Source organism: Nicotiana tabacum, chromosome 7 (assembly GCF_000715075.1).
Source record: "Nicotiana tabacum cultivar K326 chromosome 7, ASM71507v2, whole genome shotgun sequence".
In the NCBI taxonomy this organism is placed as follows: domain Eukaryota; kingdom Viridiplantae; phylum Streptophyta; class Magnoliopsida; order Solanales; family Solanaceae; genus Nicotiana; species Nicotiana tabacum.
The window spans coordinates 107,077,159-107,094,154 of NC_134086.1; the positions used below are offsets into that span (position 1 = coordinate 107,077,159).

Sequence of the window (16,996 nt, forward strand, 5' to 3'; positions counted from 1 at the left end):
TTTATTGTTGATCTAGACAAAAGAACATGTGATTGTTGTCAATTTCAGCTAGATGAAATACCCTGTGAACATGCAATTGCTGCAATTGACAGTATATATCAAAAGAAATTGGCCTTTTGCTCCGCCTATTATTCAAGGGACTTTTGGTTGAAAACATATGAAGGGCAAGTAAATTCTATAGGTGATTCATCAACATGGGTTAGATGTGACGACCCGACCCGTCGTCTCATGGGTTACTGCTCCGTTTTCCCATTCTCAGCTTTTTTATGCTTTATTATCCGTATCTTATGTGATTGAGTTGGTTTGGAGTGGTTTTGATAAGAAATAAGACACTTAGTCTCTTTTAAGGAGGCTTAAGTTGGAAAAATCAACCGGACGTTGACTTATGAGTTAGAGGGCTCGGATGTGAATTCCTACGGTTCGGTTAGCTCCGAGAGGTGATTTGTGACTTAGGAGTGTGATCGGAAGTGATTTTGGAGGTCCGGTGTAGAATTAGGCTTGAATTGACGAAGTTAGTATTTTGGCGATTTCCGGTTGATAGGTGAGATTTTGATCCGGGAGTCGGAATGGAATTCCGAGAGTTGTTGTAGCTTCGTTAAATGCTATAGGGAAAATCTGGTTATTTGCATCTTTTGTAACAGCCACTAACAGAACACCTCTATATTTATTTTTTAGAAATGTTCCATCAACTGCAATAAGTGTTCTACAATACTTCCACCCAGAAATTGATGCCCCATACATAAAAAACATGTAGACAAACCTGTTCAATTGAAAAGTAAATAACTTTCAGTTATACCATATGGCAAGCTGGATACTAATAACATACTACACAAAAAGCTTAAAGACGACAGACTTCCATTAAAATATACTGAAATCAAACACAACTCAAATATTATATACTGGATTAAAGATCATAATAAAAAAGAAGACGAATAATCACTCAAAAAAGTAATGACAAATAAAACAAACTTCTAAGTTAAACAGAACTCATCAAGTATAATATACTGGACAGAAAACTTAAACAAGGCAGATATCCCGTAAAATATACTGGAGTACATCCCATAAAAGCTTACACAAGGCAGATATCCCGTAAAATATACTGGAGAGAAAGCTTACACAAGGCAAACATCCCGCAAAATATCCCGTATAACATACTGGAGGACAAACATTCACACGAGAATTCAGTATAATATACTGGACAAAATTTATTACTAAATTTTGAAGGCCTATATTTTATACACAAACATAAGAAATTTACCTGTTTTCTGCATCTCTCTGAATATTAGTATATGATCCTGGATTTTTTTGTTCGATCATATACAAATATGATGCCAGCTGCTCATAATTCTGTTTAGTTGTTCCTCTTAATAAAGATAACCCTTTTTGAATAGCATGTCATGCTTTTCCATAACCAACATCTATTCCATGTGCTCTTTTCATTTCTGAAATGACAAACTTAGGCTTTACTTCAGTAACTATGTCCCTTAAGTTGTCAATCATATAATCTCTAATCACATTAGAAGTTGCTTGTCTTTGATGTGATTTTCTAATATCAACCGAGCACTCATGTGTTCTCTGAAATTTAACTATTTTAAAAAATGTTGATTGTTTAATTCTTGAACCTCGAACAGTCCAACCACACTTTTCATCAGCACATACCAAAGAATATCTTGTGTTACTTGACCTCTTAATATAAAACTCAAAGTGCTCCTTTATAGCCGTTAAGCAAAAACATCTAATAATAGCATTTTTGTTTTGAAAAACTGACTCGAGTTTTACATCATCCAATGATGCATTTTCCTTTAGTATTATTGATGGGGATTCTTTTGCCTTTCCTTTTGCTTTCCTTTTTCTTCCTTCAATAGTGTCTAGTGATTCAATCTCTTGATCTTCCACAGGAATTACAATTTCATTTTGCGTTGTAGTGTCATAAATTGGCATCTCCTGCTCTTTTGCTACTTCCGATATCAGCATTACTTGCTCTTCCGGACCATATGTGTTTCTGTGCAATAATTATTGATTGTTAATTTCCATTATTGCACTACCTTCTAGTTGTTGATCTGGTATTTCTAATATTTCAACAACAAATTTAGAACTTTTATAGTATGGATCATTTTTTAGAAGCATCATACACAAGCTAAGATCTTCATCTTTTGTCACTTGTATTCCCTTAGCAGTACCTAGGTTGATATTAAGCCATACTTTTACTTCAAACTTGTTGTTGTTGAACTCCATAACTTCAAAAATTTTACTCATGAATTCTTCAAACGAAGTCCCATCATTTATAAGGAGAAGCTTTGTTTTATGATCTAAGTAATTGAAATCTGCTGTCCATTTGTCATCGAATGCGATAAGCAAGAAATTTATATGCATCCTGTATTTAATGAAACCAAATAATAAGCTGGAGTTATAATTCGAGCAAAGTATAGTAGATACAAATTATAAACTGTCTTACCTATCTCTATTACAATATACTGGCCTATATAGCTTTATAACTAGATTTTCCAGTATAATTATCAGTAAGCAACTAAAATAAGAAATACAACAATAGTTAAATCAGCAAACTTTGGGTAAAATATCTTTTTTGTGAATATCCTATATAAAATACTGGACATTATAATTCCGCAAGGTACATCTCCAACAAAATATATAGGAACCCAAATAATTAGATATTTAGATGTTATACTGTTAAAAAATATAACTCCAGTATAATAAGCTGGAAATAATTGAGTTTTTCATATAAATTAAGCTAATTTCAGCTTATTATAGTGGAGTTACTGGAGTCATACAAACTTCCAGTATAATATACTGGAAGTATCAAAGTTTTACATATTAATTTAGAAAAGTCCAGCAAATTAAACTGGCGTTATGTTCTGAAGCATTCTATATTATTTATAGTTGTTTTGAACAATGTAAATTTTATTAGTTACGATCTAAATTACAGAAAAGAAGATATTTAATACAATTTAGCACAGATTAACGCATTGAGAAAATTAGACAATAACACAGATTAAAGCATTAATTGAGAGAGTTAAATCAACAAACTTTGTGTAAAAAATCTGGTTTGTGAATATCCTGTATAAAATACTAAAATAAGAAGTACAACAATAGTATCAGCAAACTTTGAGTAAAATATTTGGTTTGTGAACATCCTGTAAAAAATACTGGACATTATAATTCTGCAAGGTACATCTCCAGCAAAATATACATGGACCCAAATAATTAGATATTTAGATGTTATACTGCAGTCAAACATACTTCCAGTATATTATACTGGAAGTGTCTAAGTTTTACATATTAATTTAGAAAAGTCCAGCTAATTATACTGGCGTTATGTTCTGAAGGATTTTATATTATTTTTTATGGATTTGAACAATGCAGATTTTAATAGTTACGATCTAAATTACAGAAAAGAAGATATTTAATACAATTAAGCACAGATTAACGCATTGAGAAAATGTGTCAAAATAACACAGATTAAAGCATTAATTGAGAGAACTTACTTCGATTTGCAGAAAATTCGAAGAATCAAAAAAATTTACTGAGAGAATTTTCTGGTTTGAATTACAAACAGAAGAATTGTAGAGAATCACAATTAAATCTGTGGTGGTAGAAGATAGATTTAATTGAGAGAGCTTACTTCGATTTTCAGTTTAAAGCCGGAAGGTTTTGCTAAAGAAGAATATAAGGTCAAGTCGCGTAAATTTAATAAATATAGTAGGGGTATTTTAGTCAACAAATTGTTACCGTGCTTAATTCACGGCTAAATATCGTTGACTTTTGATTATGTGGCTAAATTTGATTGACCGGGTATAAAACTGGCCATTTATAAATTTTCCGCCGCGAAAAGCTACAAAGCTACTTGGGATTAGCATATGTATCTTTCCTATCACACGTATTAGGAGGGGAGATTTGTATGTATACCCGCTTTTTGAGTCACGTTTTAATTTATATCTGTTTTACAAAAAAATTGCAATCATACCCACTTTTCGCTTAAACTTCAGGCATACGGGCCTGAAGTAGCAAAGTCAATCATTCAAACTTCAGCACTCTAGTAGATGGACCTAAAGTTGTTTGTAATTGCTGAACTTAAGCATTCTACTAGCTGAAGTTTTGTTCTCTATTTGTTGAACTGCAGCATGTTTAGCTGAAGTTTTGTCATGGATTCAATAGTTTTGTCGTAAAGCTTTTTCAAAAACTTCGGCACTAAATAAGCTGAAATTTTTGTCCTACAGTCGTACTAGCTGAAGTTTTATTCTCTATTTGCTGAACTAGGGGTGGGCATCGGTCAGTTCGGTTCGGTTATAAATATTATCAGTTTAGCATATTGGTTATCGGTTTACAAATTTGATAAACCGATAACCGAACCGATAAGATATCGATTATCGGGTATCACTTAATCGGTTATCAATCATTATCGATTCAGTTATCAATTTACCCAATAAGATAACTCAATCTAGAGTTAAGCAAAAAAGAAAAGAATTCACATTTAGTATACTACTCATTTCCGCGTTCTGTCCAGTGACCACAACTGGAATAGTACTAATTCTTCCACAACAATTGTCCAAATATAATACAAAATAGTAGCAATTTCACCTTAAAATTAATGAGTCCAAACATATAGTACTAACAGTTCAAATTCAAGTTAACAAGACAACAACTACACAATCCTTATAGGCCTCATGAAAAAATCAGTGGATAAATACTTGTCAAACTGCAGCAATTCCCACAAAATGTTCCAAGGCATTAGCTGCCTCTTCCGATATGATAACAACAATAGTTGATTTAAAATTTATATTTCACACAATACATGCACTTCCACAAGCGTTGAAGCCCTCAAACAGTCCAAGATAAACTGGATGTTGTTTGTCAAATGCCTAACCTAAAAAAAGAAACCATAGATCAATCCATATACGAAGATGAATTTTGTTATAGAAATTAAAAGCCTAATGTATAAGACTAAAGACTTACTCTAGGAGTAACTAGTAAGGTCTATGAAGAATGAAGATGAAGCAACTAAGAGAATGAACTGATATATATATATATATATATATATATATATATATATATATATATATATATATAAGGGTAAAGTCATAATTTTATTAATTCTTATTGGGTTATCGGTTAACCCATTAACAAAATTGACAAACCGAGACCCGAACCGATAACCCAATAGTAAAAAAATTCTAAACCGTTAACCCAATAACCTAATATCGATAACTCAATAAACAATTAATAGTTCGAGTTATCGGTTTTACCCAATATATGCCCAGCCCTATGCTGAACTTCAACATGTTTTAGCTTAAGTTTTTCGCGTAAACTTAGTGTTGGCTAAAGTTTTTATTTGTAATTGCTGAACTTAAGCATTCTACTAGCTGGAGTTTTATTCTATATTTGCTGAATTCAGCATGTTTAGCTAAAGTTTTAGATAAAAATTACTTCAATGTGTAGGCACCCCCTGCTTTGACTTTGCCACAATCTTTGCAACCCCAAATACCATCAGCCTTCCTCTTCCCAGCGTACTACAATGCCAGAATCTAATTAACATTATTATCAATACAACTATGAATACACGGTCCAGAAAACTATCAAATAACATATAAGCAAAGTTGTACCTTTCCACAGAACTCACAGAAATACTTGCTATGCTGGCTGACCTCCATCTTCTTAATCTACTTCCTCAAACTAGCACCATAACGGGTACCTGAAAAAACACAACGTTATACCAAGTCATATGAGGCGCCTGAAGTTGTAAAAATTAGAGTATATATTAAATAATTTTAAAAATATGGGTATAGGTTAAATTGGGGCGACCAAATAGAGTATCTATTACACCCCTTTTTTTTACCAACTTCTTAACTAACCCTCTTAAAAATAATAAAAAGATTTAGTAAGGCTTGAAAAGGGTTTTTCAATTATGAAAGTGACAAAATTGATGTTCAAAAGGATTAACTCAGAGTCGTCACCTGACATTGGTTTCGGTGTGCCAGGTCACCATTTTTTAAAAATGATTTTTCCTTTTTAAATACTTTGGACTCAAAAACTAAGTCTGCACCACAGATTTGGGTAAGGGGATTCATTTGACTTGGGGAGAAGGTGTTAGGCACTCCCCAAGTCCCGTAACTAGTACGGTTGCGTACTCGATCTAGTTGGCCTTTCAAAACATTCAAGTTGAGGTAAAATCACAGAAAAGGAAAATAAATACAAAAAGACTCGAGGTCATCCCCACCTAATAAAATAAAAATAAAAATAAAAATTAAATAAGAATAAAAGCTAGCCTACATTGTACTACCTCCACGGTGCTCGTCACGGCTTCCAAATACATGTACTACGGGGCATACCCCAGATAAAATATATACAAATCCTTCGGGGCATTCTCCAGATGAATTTAACTAAGAAAACGACATCTCGCCTCATAAATTCAAACAAAATCCTAAAGGTTTGCCTATCCTGATGTGGTCGGCCTAAACATGCTCCTAGCGAATTAATTAAATAAAGTAATAAAACTATTAAAGTCAGTTGTTATGCGAGATTCATGGTTAAAGTCCAACTCAAACTTTTAATGTCATTGCCGGATGATCCAATTGACTCAAACAATGAGGTTTAGCCACCGAGTATACTAATCAATCCAACGTGATCCAAAGAGAATAATTTCATATTCAAATTACAAAACCACCAAATTCAAGCATCAACTCCACTTAGTTTTAAAGTTACATTCAAGCTCTAAATCAACTCATTAAAGATACGAACAAAACAAAATCTAAAGAAAATTGCAAACCCATGTGAAATTCACATTAATAGAATGCATCAAAAAAGGTAGCGCCAATTCATTCACAAAATAGCAAACAAAAACAGATTTAAGACATAAGAGTTAGAAATGGACCTCAAAAGATGACTTCTGTTAATTAACTTTTCTTGGCTTGAACGAACAAATATGAAAATGACCTCCGGTAGATAACACAACCACGAACAAATACAGAACTTGAAGCTCGAGCAGGAACCGCGAATCTGCCCGGAAACCTCGGACTACGACTTTCGACGAACTCGGAACTCAACAGAAATTAAAACACCAATTAATGACTGAAGATGGTCTCAAAGGAGCAACGACAGTATTTCCCAAAAAAGAACGACGGGAACAGAACGAGAAGATGCAAATCGCTGAAAAATTCAACCAAAGCACAGCGTATCCAGAAGATAATAAACGGGGTAGTAGAGCATAGCAAATCACTGAAAAAGCATTTTCCGACGAAAGCACACACAAACAAAGCCACGCCTGTCTGAGACAGTCATTCCTAAGAACACTACTTCAGCAACTAAACGGAGTAGCGACTGTGAGAAGAAGGGAGTGGCACGCGACAGCAACGAGGGAAGAGAGACAGCAGCGGTGCTGGTGGTTGCTAACTCGCCGTATTCCAGTGCTTGGCGGTAAGGGAGCGGCGGCTGTGGTGGTGTATAGAAGAGCGACGACTGGTTCATTTTAGGTGGAGGGTTTGTCTTGTGATCTTCAGATTTTGGTCTTACGTCTTGTGTGCGAGAGATGGGGTGGGCGATGGGGCTTGGAGATGTGGAGAAGATGGGAGATTAGGGAGGGCTGTGTGCGTTTTTCCGGCGAGTTTGGTTTCTGGCGCGGCGGCTTCAAGTGGTGGGCGGCGGCTGTCTAGGTATGGGGTTCTAGGGTTCCGCTAGTGTGTTCCCTTCTTCGTGAAGATGGCTGCTCCCTTTTGTATATTAGGTTCGAGGTTTTTTTTTTTTGTAAGTCTTTGTGTAAGGAATAAGAAGACAAGGGTAGGGTTAGTGGATCAATTGAGCCAATTATTTTTGGGCTCAAATTCTATGGGCTAGACAATTTAAATGAGCTGAAAATTTAATTTACTTTATTTTTAAAAATTACTTATAACAAGGAATAAAATAACTCTCTATTAATTTTAATAAACTATTATATTTAAAATAAAACTACAAATTAAAGTTGAAACTATTTTTGGTATTTTTAAAGATTATATTAAAATAAAATAAAAATAGGTTTAAAGTAATATATCCTTCTAAAAATATCTAATACGTGAAGTAAGTAGAGAAATATGGAACTATTTTTGTAATTTTCAATTTTTGTTCTTAAAATAATGTAAAATAGTTAAAACTAGGTAAAATAGCAATATTAGGCCTAAACTAAATATCTAAAAGCTAAAAAGTGTAAAATCTCGGGGAGGGTCAAAAATTACATGTCAACAGCTGCCCCTCTTTGACTGGAAACACGAAGCGTTTTCAGATAAAGGACGACGAGACAAGTTTTTTGACCCGACACTTATTTAAAGAGACCAAAATTTAAAAGAAAGGAGAATGTGACCGAGCCCTGGTATCTGAGCTGCCTACATATCCTTGGCTATAAAGGAATCACGCCACGTGTAGTTCAGAAGTAGGAACAGTGATGGAGTGTACCGAGGTGGAGAGCCGATTGAGGAGCCGTCGAGGTTCCGGTCCGCGGTCCCTACCATTACTTCGAAAATAAAAGGAAAAATTACAGCAGAAATAAAAGAAAAATACAAGATCCTATCTACTTCTTGTCTTGAATCTTCCTTGAATCTCGACTTGATCTTCAATATGAAACTAAAAAATGGACCATGTTCTTCGGGCGGGCTCCTGATGCTTCTTGAACTTGAAAATTAAAAGTTCACCCTATTCTTCAGGCGGGGCTCCTGACGCCTCTTGAATTTGAGAATTGAAAGTAACTCTGAAATGAATTCTCTCATTTTCCAGGTGGGCACCTGCCAGTGACTTAAAACTTGAATTGAATTCCCTCATTCTCCAGGTGGGCGCCTGCTACTAACTTGAAACTTCAGATGACTTCCCTCGTTCTCCAGGTGGGCGCCTACCGTTAAAGCTTGTAACTTGATATGGATTCCCTCATTCTCCAGGTGGGCGCCTGCGACTGACTTGAAACTTGATATGGGTTCCCTCCTTCTCTAGGTGGGCGCCTGCCAGTGACTTAAAACTTGAAATTTCTGAAATGAATTTGTCACGACCCGGATTTTCCACCATCGGGAGTCGTGATGGCGCCTACTGTTGGAGCTAGGCCAGCCAAGTATTAAAACATTTCTAATAACATTCGCAACAATATAAATAAAACGAGACAATTAAATAAAAGTGGAATTCTTTAAACTTAGATAACTGAAATCAAATGCGGAAGTCTAGATACATCTCTACCTAGAGTCTGGTGTCACTAACTCACGAACTACTAGAGAGTACTACAAACAAGGTTTGAATAAAAGATACAATGCTTTGTTCCGATATAAAGGGAAACAATCTAAGTAAGATAGGAAGGGACTCCGGCCTACGGACATCAGCTAGGCTACCTCGAAAGTCCCCGGACTGAAGTCAACTCCCGATCAAATCCTACTGCTGAGGTTCAAAAGCTGCTCCGAGATCTGTACAAAAAGATGCACAGAATGTAGCATCAGCACAACCGACCCCATGTGCTAGTAAGTGTCTGGCCTAACCCCGGCGAAGTAGTGACGAGGCTAGACAGGACCTACCAAAAACAACCTGTGCAGATATATGCAATAAAAGGGAATATATAGAATTTAAACAGCTAAGAGGGGGGGAAAAGCATGCTATGGGGGTGTAGCAGTTCAGATATAAAGTCAACAGATAGAGAAGTGAAACTGTACAATAGCAACATTTAAAGAAAACAGGTTAATCAACAGTTGCACGGCACCAACCTTCGTGCTTTTACTCTCGTTCTCACCAAAACAGTCAAATAAGGTACACGACATTAACTTTCGTGCTTTTCCTCACATAAACTCTCATATCAAGGCACGGAATGACCCTTCGTGCATAAATATTCAAAACGTGGCACGATATGACCCTTCGTGCATAAATATTCAAAACATGGCACGGAATGACCCTTCGTGCATAAATATTCAAAACATGGCACGGAATGACCCTTCGTGCATAAATATTCAAAACATGGCACGGAATGAACCTTCGTGCTTTTACACTCTTTCCTCACAATAACAAACAATGCACGGCATCTGTCACACCTCATTTTTCCGGCACCCGCTGGGGCGCAGAGGGAGTTTTTCCAATTAAAGGACAATCGAAACGGGATTTGTTTATTTATTTCAGAGTCGCCACTTGGGAGATTTAGGGTGTCCCAAGTCACCAATTTAATCCCGAATCGAGGAAAAGAATGACTTTATTTAACAGTCTGCGCACCAGAAATCCAGATAAGGAATTCTGTTAACCCGGGAGAAGGTGTTAGGCATTCCCGAGTTCCGTGGTTCTAACACGGTCGCTCAACTGTCATATTCGACTTGATTATCTGATTTTATACAATTATGAACTTATGTGCAAATTTTAACCCTTAGCCGCTTTTATTATTATTTATTTATTGTTATTATTTTACGGAGAATTGCAACATTGTGAAAACGTATTTCAGACCACGTCGCAATCAATGCATCCATGGTTATCGACACATTTCGACTTCGTTGAGATTTGGATTGGGTTACATAAATGCACACCCATATTTAAGAAAATGATTTGTTAAAGACGCGCCTAGAACGACTAGCGTATTGTTGTTTTGGGAAAGACCGTAAAATTTCTCTAGACGGCCAACTCCGATGTTCTAAGTATTTAATGCATACATTTGTGAGGGCCCCGCAATCTATACATTTTACTAGGCGAGGCTCATCTCATTTATTTTAAGTGGACAAATCCTAAAGCGACTACATTTTTCTATTAAAATTAGTCTGTAAAATAAAGAAAGAAAATCCTAATTAATTACGAGCTTAAAAATAATAACACATAACATACTAATTGCTAGATTAAGACAAATATTAATAGAAAGGAATTTTACTAAAAATAAATAAAAAATTCGAAATTGTAAAATATTTACGAAGTTCGACAATTAAAAATCAAAAGATCCTGATTATAGCTAACTTAAAGCTTACATTGTTATAAAAAAAAACTATTGAAATTAGTTATTCAAAACCATTTAAAACTATATTTAACCATAATTACTAAAGCTTATTAAAAAGTTTATTAAACTTAAACGTTGACTCATCTTGCTCAAACTCGCACCTAATGGATTAATGCTCTTAGCCTTGCAACGTTGAATCACCCATTAAAATATCATTTCAGTTTTTTTTCTTAAAAAATAAAAATATTTTGTAAAAAAAATATTTTTTTATTTTATTTTTTTACAAATTTCTTTTTCAAGTTTTTTTTTTCAAAAAAAAAGAAAACTGAATAAATGATGAAAAAATAAAATAATAATAATAAAAAAACGAAAATATTTTGTAAGCCTACAGATTCTACAAAATTATTGGCCTATTATGTTTGCCTAATATTTGTGGGCCTTTGTTATTAACAAAATTTAAAGATAGAAAGAAAACTCAAATTGCTTCTATTTCAAAATTTGCAAATTCAAATCTAGAGTTTACTAACCTTCCCTCAAATTAAGTCGGTTTCCCGTATTGAATATTTACTAACGATTTGAATGCGATTTTAAGCTAAAAAATTAACAAAACCGAAACTAATATTTATGGTGTTCATATTGACACCCATCCACTAGTCCCGCAGTTTAATACTTCACATAATAAATATTTCTACCATTTACATAACATGAGACACATAATGAATATTTAACTAAAATGCGAATATTCTATAATTAAAAAAAAACTTAAATCTTCCGGCCATTTCATTTCATCTTCAATACATATGTTGAAATGATTTAGAGTAGTGTACCTGGTATTTGAATACAAAGAAAGGAAGAATAGGATCAGCAGCAGTAGCAACAACGCGACAACAACAAATAATCAACAGTCAGAAAACCCAGTAGTAGACTTGAAAACCGAACAGAAATTCCAGCAACCACCCAATAAAGCAATAACAAAGGACCAACAGTTAACTCAAGAAACCAATTGAAAATCCCGGAAGCAAACAGTAGGCAGAAATCACACTCAGGAATATACGGAAAATAGTATTCAGATATTTTAGAAATCCTCTTCTTCAAGATTAAAAGTATGTTCTTATCTCCTCTTTAGTTCTGAATTTTTTTTAACTCTCCCAAAAAATTCTCCTTTTCAGAAATCTTTTTCCAAAAACTCTCTCTAAAAATTCTCTTCCCTATTAAGTGTCAAATGAGTCTCTTATATCCAAGCAAGACCCAATCCTTCCACTATGTGCACCCTTTAACTTTTATTATTACTCACACTTTTACTTTAGTAAAAGTAGTCAACGTGGGCCCTCCGTGTTCTCTCTTTTTGAAAAGTAGTCAAAGTGGGGCCACATGTTCCCTCTTTTTGCAAAGTAGACATCATTACACGCCTTTTCCTTTTTGCTTTTATCATTATGTCTGGTCCCCACCATAATTAAATAATCCGTAATTGGTTAATTTTCGTTTTACCCCTAAAACTACTGTTACGCCCCGATTCAAAATCTGTTTAACTTCAAAATTATCTAAGAACCTAAAATTAAATTACCAGCTATAACCAATCCTTAATCCAGTTCAATCAACGAATTCCAACTTAAACTATGAACAACGAATCAACAATCGGAATTATTTTGACTGAACGATATTTTTTAACAACACATATATTTGCATATTCAACAATATTAACAAACAAATATATCCAAATTAAACAAAATAAATGAACAGATTCAAATCACTAAAACTCAACTAATCAATTAATCTTCAAATTAAATCCAACAATATTATAACAAAGATTCATGATTCAAACAAAATCAAAAATTACAAACCAAAACATAAACTCACATTAATTCACTAGATTAAAACGAACTTCAAACAATCAATAAACACGAATTAAATCTAAATTAAACAACAAAGAACGGATTCAAGCGATTAAACTAACATATTTCTATATTACAACTTAATTCTTTTAAACGAATAAAATAAACCGAAGAAGAAATAATTGATTGAATTTCAACTTGAATCTAACCATATTAAAATTAAACTAACAATTTCTTTTACAAAAATAAATAAAAACACATGAAACAAACCAAAATAAGTAATTAAATTTCAATTGATTATAACAACATTAAAAATTAAACTAACAATTTCTTTTACAAAAACAAATAAAACACATGAAATGAACTGAAAAACAATTAATTAAATTTCAATTCGAATCTAACAACATTAAAATCAAACTAACAATTTCTTTTATAAATTAAACTAAAATTAAGCTAACAATTTATTTTACATACTATCAATTTCAATTTGAATCTATCAACATTAAAATTAAACCAACAATTTTCTTTTTGAATCTCACAACATTAAAATTAAACTAACAATTTCTTTTACAAATTAAACTAAAATTAAGCTAACAAATTCTTTTACATACTAACAATTTCAACTTGAATTTAACAACATTAGAATTAAACTAACAGTTTTCTTTTTGAATCTAACAACATTAAAATTAAACTAACAATTTCATTTTACAAAAATAAATAAAAGCACATGAAATAAACTGAAAAACTAATTAATCAAAGTTCCATTTAAATCTGAAAATTAAATCAACAAAACATATGAACAAACTAGAAAATTAATTCAACAATAGACACGAACAAAACAAGAATCGAACATTTATCGATTTTAGATCCGAGAATATCAAAACAAAAATACGGGCAACATGAAACTCAAATCTACTAACCGGATCGAAGCGACGACGAACTCGAACGGAAAGTAGTTTGGTTGTTTGGAAAAGGACGGAGAAGGAAGCATGGCAGCAGCGCGAACAATGAAGAAACGCAACAGCAACAATGACATGATCTTGGAGAAGAAGAATCCAACGTGATCTTGGAGGATAAGGAGCGCGGGCAGCAGCAAATGGACAGTGAAGAACGCAGCAGCAGTCCGAAGCTAGATGGTCGTCTTGTTCAGGTGTCGTTTGGTGGTTGTCCATGGCAGCGTGGCAGCAGCCATGGCTGGAGCAACTCGCCGGATGAAGAAGGAGAAGCAGCAGTAGCGACGAGCGAAGAAGAAGAAACAACGGGCAACAATACGACGGGATCTCGTGCTCGTTTGAAGAGCTTGGAGACGCAGCCATGGCGGACAACAATGATGAGATCTTTTGATCATTTTGAGAGCTATAAACGCAGTCATGGCGGGCAGCATGTGCGAGGAAGAAGAAGCAAAGCAATGGATGCAGTGGCAAGATCTTAAAGACGCAACCATGGCGGACAAGAGAGGGAGATCGACGAGTTGTGTGTGTATGCGTCGCGTATGTGTGTGTATATGTGCTGTGTATGACGTGAGGGAGAAGGGGTGTGAGGGGGAGGGTCTGCCATGGGAGGATATTTGGAGAAGAAGGAGAGAAAGAGAGGAAGAAGAAGAGAGAGGGGGGGGTTACGGGTAGTCTTAGGTTTTTCTTTTGATTTTTGTTTTTTTTTTTTTGTGAAAAATGAAAGAAAAAAATGAAAATGGGGTTTGGGTCTTTTTGGGTTATGGACTGGGTCGACCCAGTTCGAAATGGACTGGGTCGTTTGGGAAGATTGGGTATCTTTGGGCCTGTGACTTACAATTGAAGAAAAGGCCCAATCCGATCTCTTCTATTTTTATCCTTTTCTATTTATTCAATTTCCTAAATAATAATAAAGCTAGAATGCTAAGATTAAATTATAAAACTCAAAATTATCTGGAAATACTAATTAACTCTTAATAACAGTTAACACACAATTAAATAGCGACTAACGAGAAAATCACCAAATTTGGACATTAAGTGCTAAAAATGCAGAGTACGTTATTTTTATGATTTTTTCATTTTGTAAACAAACTTAATTAAATATTAAACGCAAATGCGACATATTTTTTATATTTTTTATTAACCTAACAAATAAACATGCAAAGACAAAAATGCAAATAATTACACAGAAATGCCACGAAGAACACATAAATTGCACACAAGTAAAATTATTTTATTTTGAATTTTTGGGAGTAATTCTTTCATAGGGCAAAAATCACGTGCTTACAGCTGCCCCTCTTTGCCCGAAGACACGAAGGGTTTTCGTGCAAAGATAAAGCGAGCGATTTTTGCCCATCCGAGTACTCCGTGTGAAGCATTTTTTGAAAAAGGTTTAACCGAACCTTTACTTCAAAGGTTTCCTACATATCCCTGGCTAAAGGGGAATCAGGTTAATGTAGTTCGGGAAGTTTTGGTAGCTGGGACTACCATGGGACTGCAATGTTACTGCTGTTGCACGCTATTACCACTGCTTATCGATCTCCTTGTTACACCGTGATTAAAAGAAAACAAGAGGCTAGGCTAGACTACGGATCATAAAATCTCATCTATCTTTAACTCGTTCTTGTTGCCCTGCTTTCTTGTCGGCTTGTGCTTCTTCTGGTGCCTTTCTTCCGAGAACTTGGGGATGAAACTGGCCTCTTGCTTTTCTGAATACCAGTTTTCATCATTTTGTTCGGTCCGCTGGGGATATAGCCTCCTTCATTAAGCTTTTCGGTGGTTCCTCTGGGGATACGGCTTTCTTCATCAGATTTGTTATGCTGGGCATAATTTGATGTTCATAGGCCGCTTCTTTCAAGACGCGTCTTTCTTCCTTTTGACTCATGCACTTGAATTTGTGCTGGGACCTCTTGTTGCAACCTTCTGCTTTCCGGTACTGGGGCTTTTTTATTATTTTCTGCTGGGGATTCCTGTTGTAACCTTCTGCATTCCGGTGGGTTACTGATTTCAAGATCTGCAGTATAAGACTGAAAAGTATTCCTCTCGTTATACAGGTGGGTGCCTGAGTGAAAAATATGAAATGTATGCCCGCATTATACTGGTGGGCGCCTAGGACATGAAATGAAAAACTGAAAGGTATGCCCGCATTATACTGGTGGGCGACCGAGGACATGAAATGAAAAAGATAGAAATGTATTCCCGCATTATACTGGTGGGCGCCTAGGACATGGAAATAAAAAACTGAAAGGTATGCCCGCATTATACTGGTGGGCGCCTAGAACAGGAAATGAAAAACTGAAAGGTATGCCCGCATTATACTGGTGGGCGACCGAGGACATGAAATGAAAAGACAGAAATGTATTCCCGCATTATACTGGTGGGCGCCTAGAACAGGAAATGAAAAACTGAAAGGTATGCCCGCATTATACTGGTGGGCGACCGAGGACATGAAATGAAAAGACAGAAATGTATTCCCGCATTATACTGGTGGGCGCCTAGAACAGGAAATGAAAAACTGAAAAGTATGCCCGCATTATACTGGTGGACGACCGAGGACAGGAAACGAAAAACTGAAAGGTATGCCCGCATTATATTGGTGGGCGACCGAGGACATGAAATGAAAAGACAGAAATGTATTCCCGCATTATACTGGTGGGCGACCGAGGACATGAAATGAAAAACTGAAAGGTATGCCCGCATTATACTGGTGGGCGACCGATGAAATGAAAACAAAAATGTATGCCCGCATTATACTGGTGGGCGACCGAGGACATGAAATGAAAAACTGAAAGGTATGCCCGCATTATACTGGTGGGCGACCGAGGACAGGAAATGAAAAACTGAAAGGTATGCCCGCATTATACTGGTGGGCGACCGAGGACAGGAAATGAAAAACTGAAAGGTATGCCCGCATTATACTGGTGGGCGACCGAGGACATGAAATGAAAAACTGAAAGGTATGCCCGCATTATACTGGTGGGCGACCGAGGACATGAAATGAAAAACTGAAAGGTATGCCCGCATTATACTGGTGGGCGACCGAGGACATGAAATGAAAAGACAGAAATGTATTCCCGCATTATACTGGTGGGCGACCGAGGACATGAAATGAAAAACTGAAAGGTATGCCCGCATTATACTGGTGGGCGACCGATGAAATGAAAACAAAAATGTATGCCCGCATTATACTGGTGGGTGACCGAGGACATGAAATGAAAAGACAGAAATGTATTCCCGCATTATACTGGTGGGCGACCGAGGACATGAAATGAAAAACTGAAAGGTATGCCCGCATTATA

At 35.5% G+C, this 16,996-nt stretch overlaps 2 long non-coding RNA genes across 2 annotated transcripts; both read right to left on the reverse strand.

The window, feature by feature from the left end:
* Positions 1-4,571: 4,571 nt before the first annotated feature.
* Positions 4,572-7,796, reverse strand: LOC107823636 (uncharacterized). Its single transcript, XR_012693467.1, has 4 exons — positions 6,887-7,796; positions 5,619-5,707; positions 5,443-5,525; positions 4,572-4,882 (listed from the first exon to the last, which is right to left on the reverse strand). It is a non-coding gene; the product is annotated as an uncharacterized LOC107823636 (long non-coding RNA).
* A 3,719-nt stretch (positions 7,797-11,515) lies between these two features.
* On the reverse strand, positions 11,516-15,963 carry LOC107776668 (uncharacterized). The gene is made up of 2 exons (XR_012693468.1): positions 13,668-15,963; positions 11,516-11,742 (listed from the first exon to the last, which is right to left on the reverse strand). It is a non-coding gene; the product is annotated as an uncharacterized LOC107776668 (long non-coding RNA).
* Between the last annotated feature and the right edge of the window lie 1,033 nt (positions 15,964-16,996).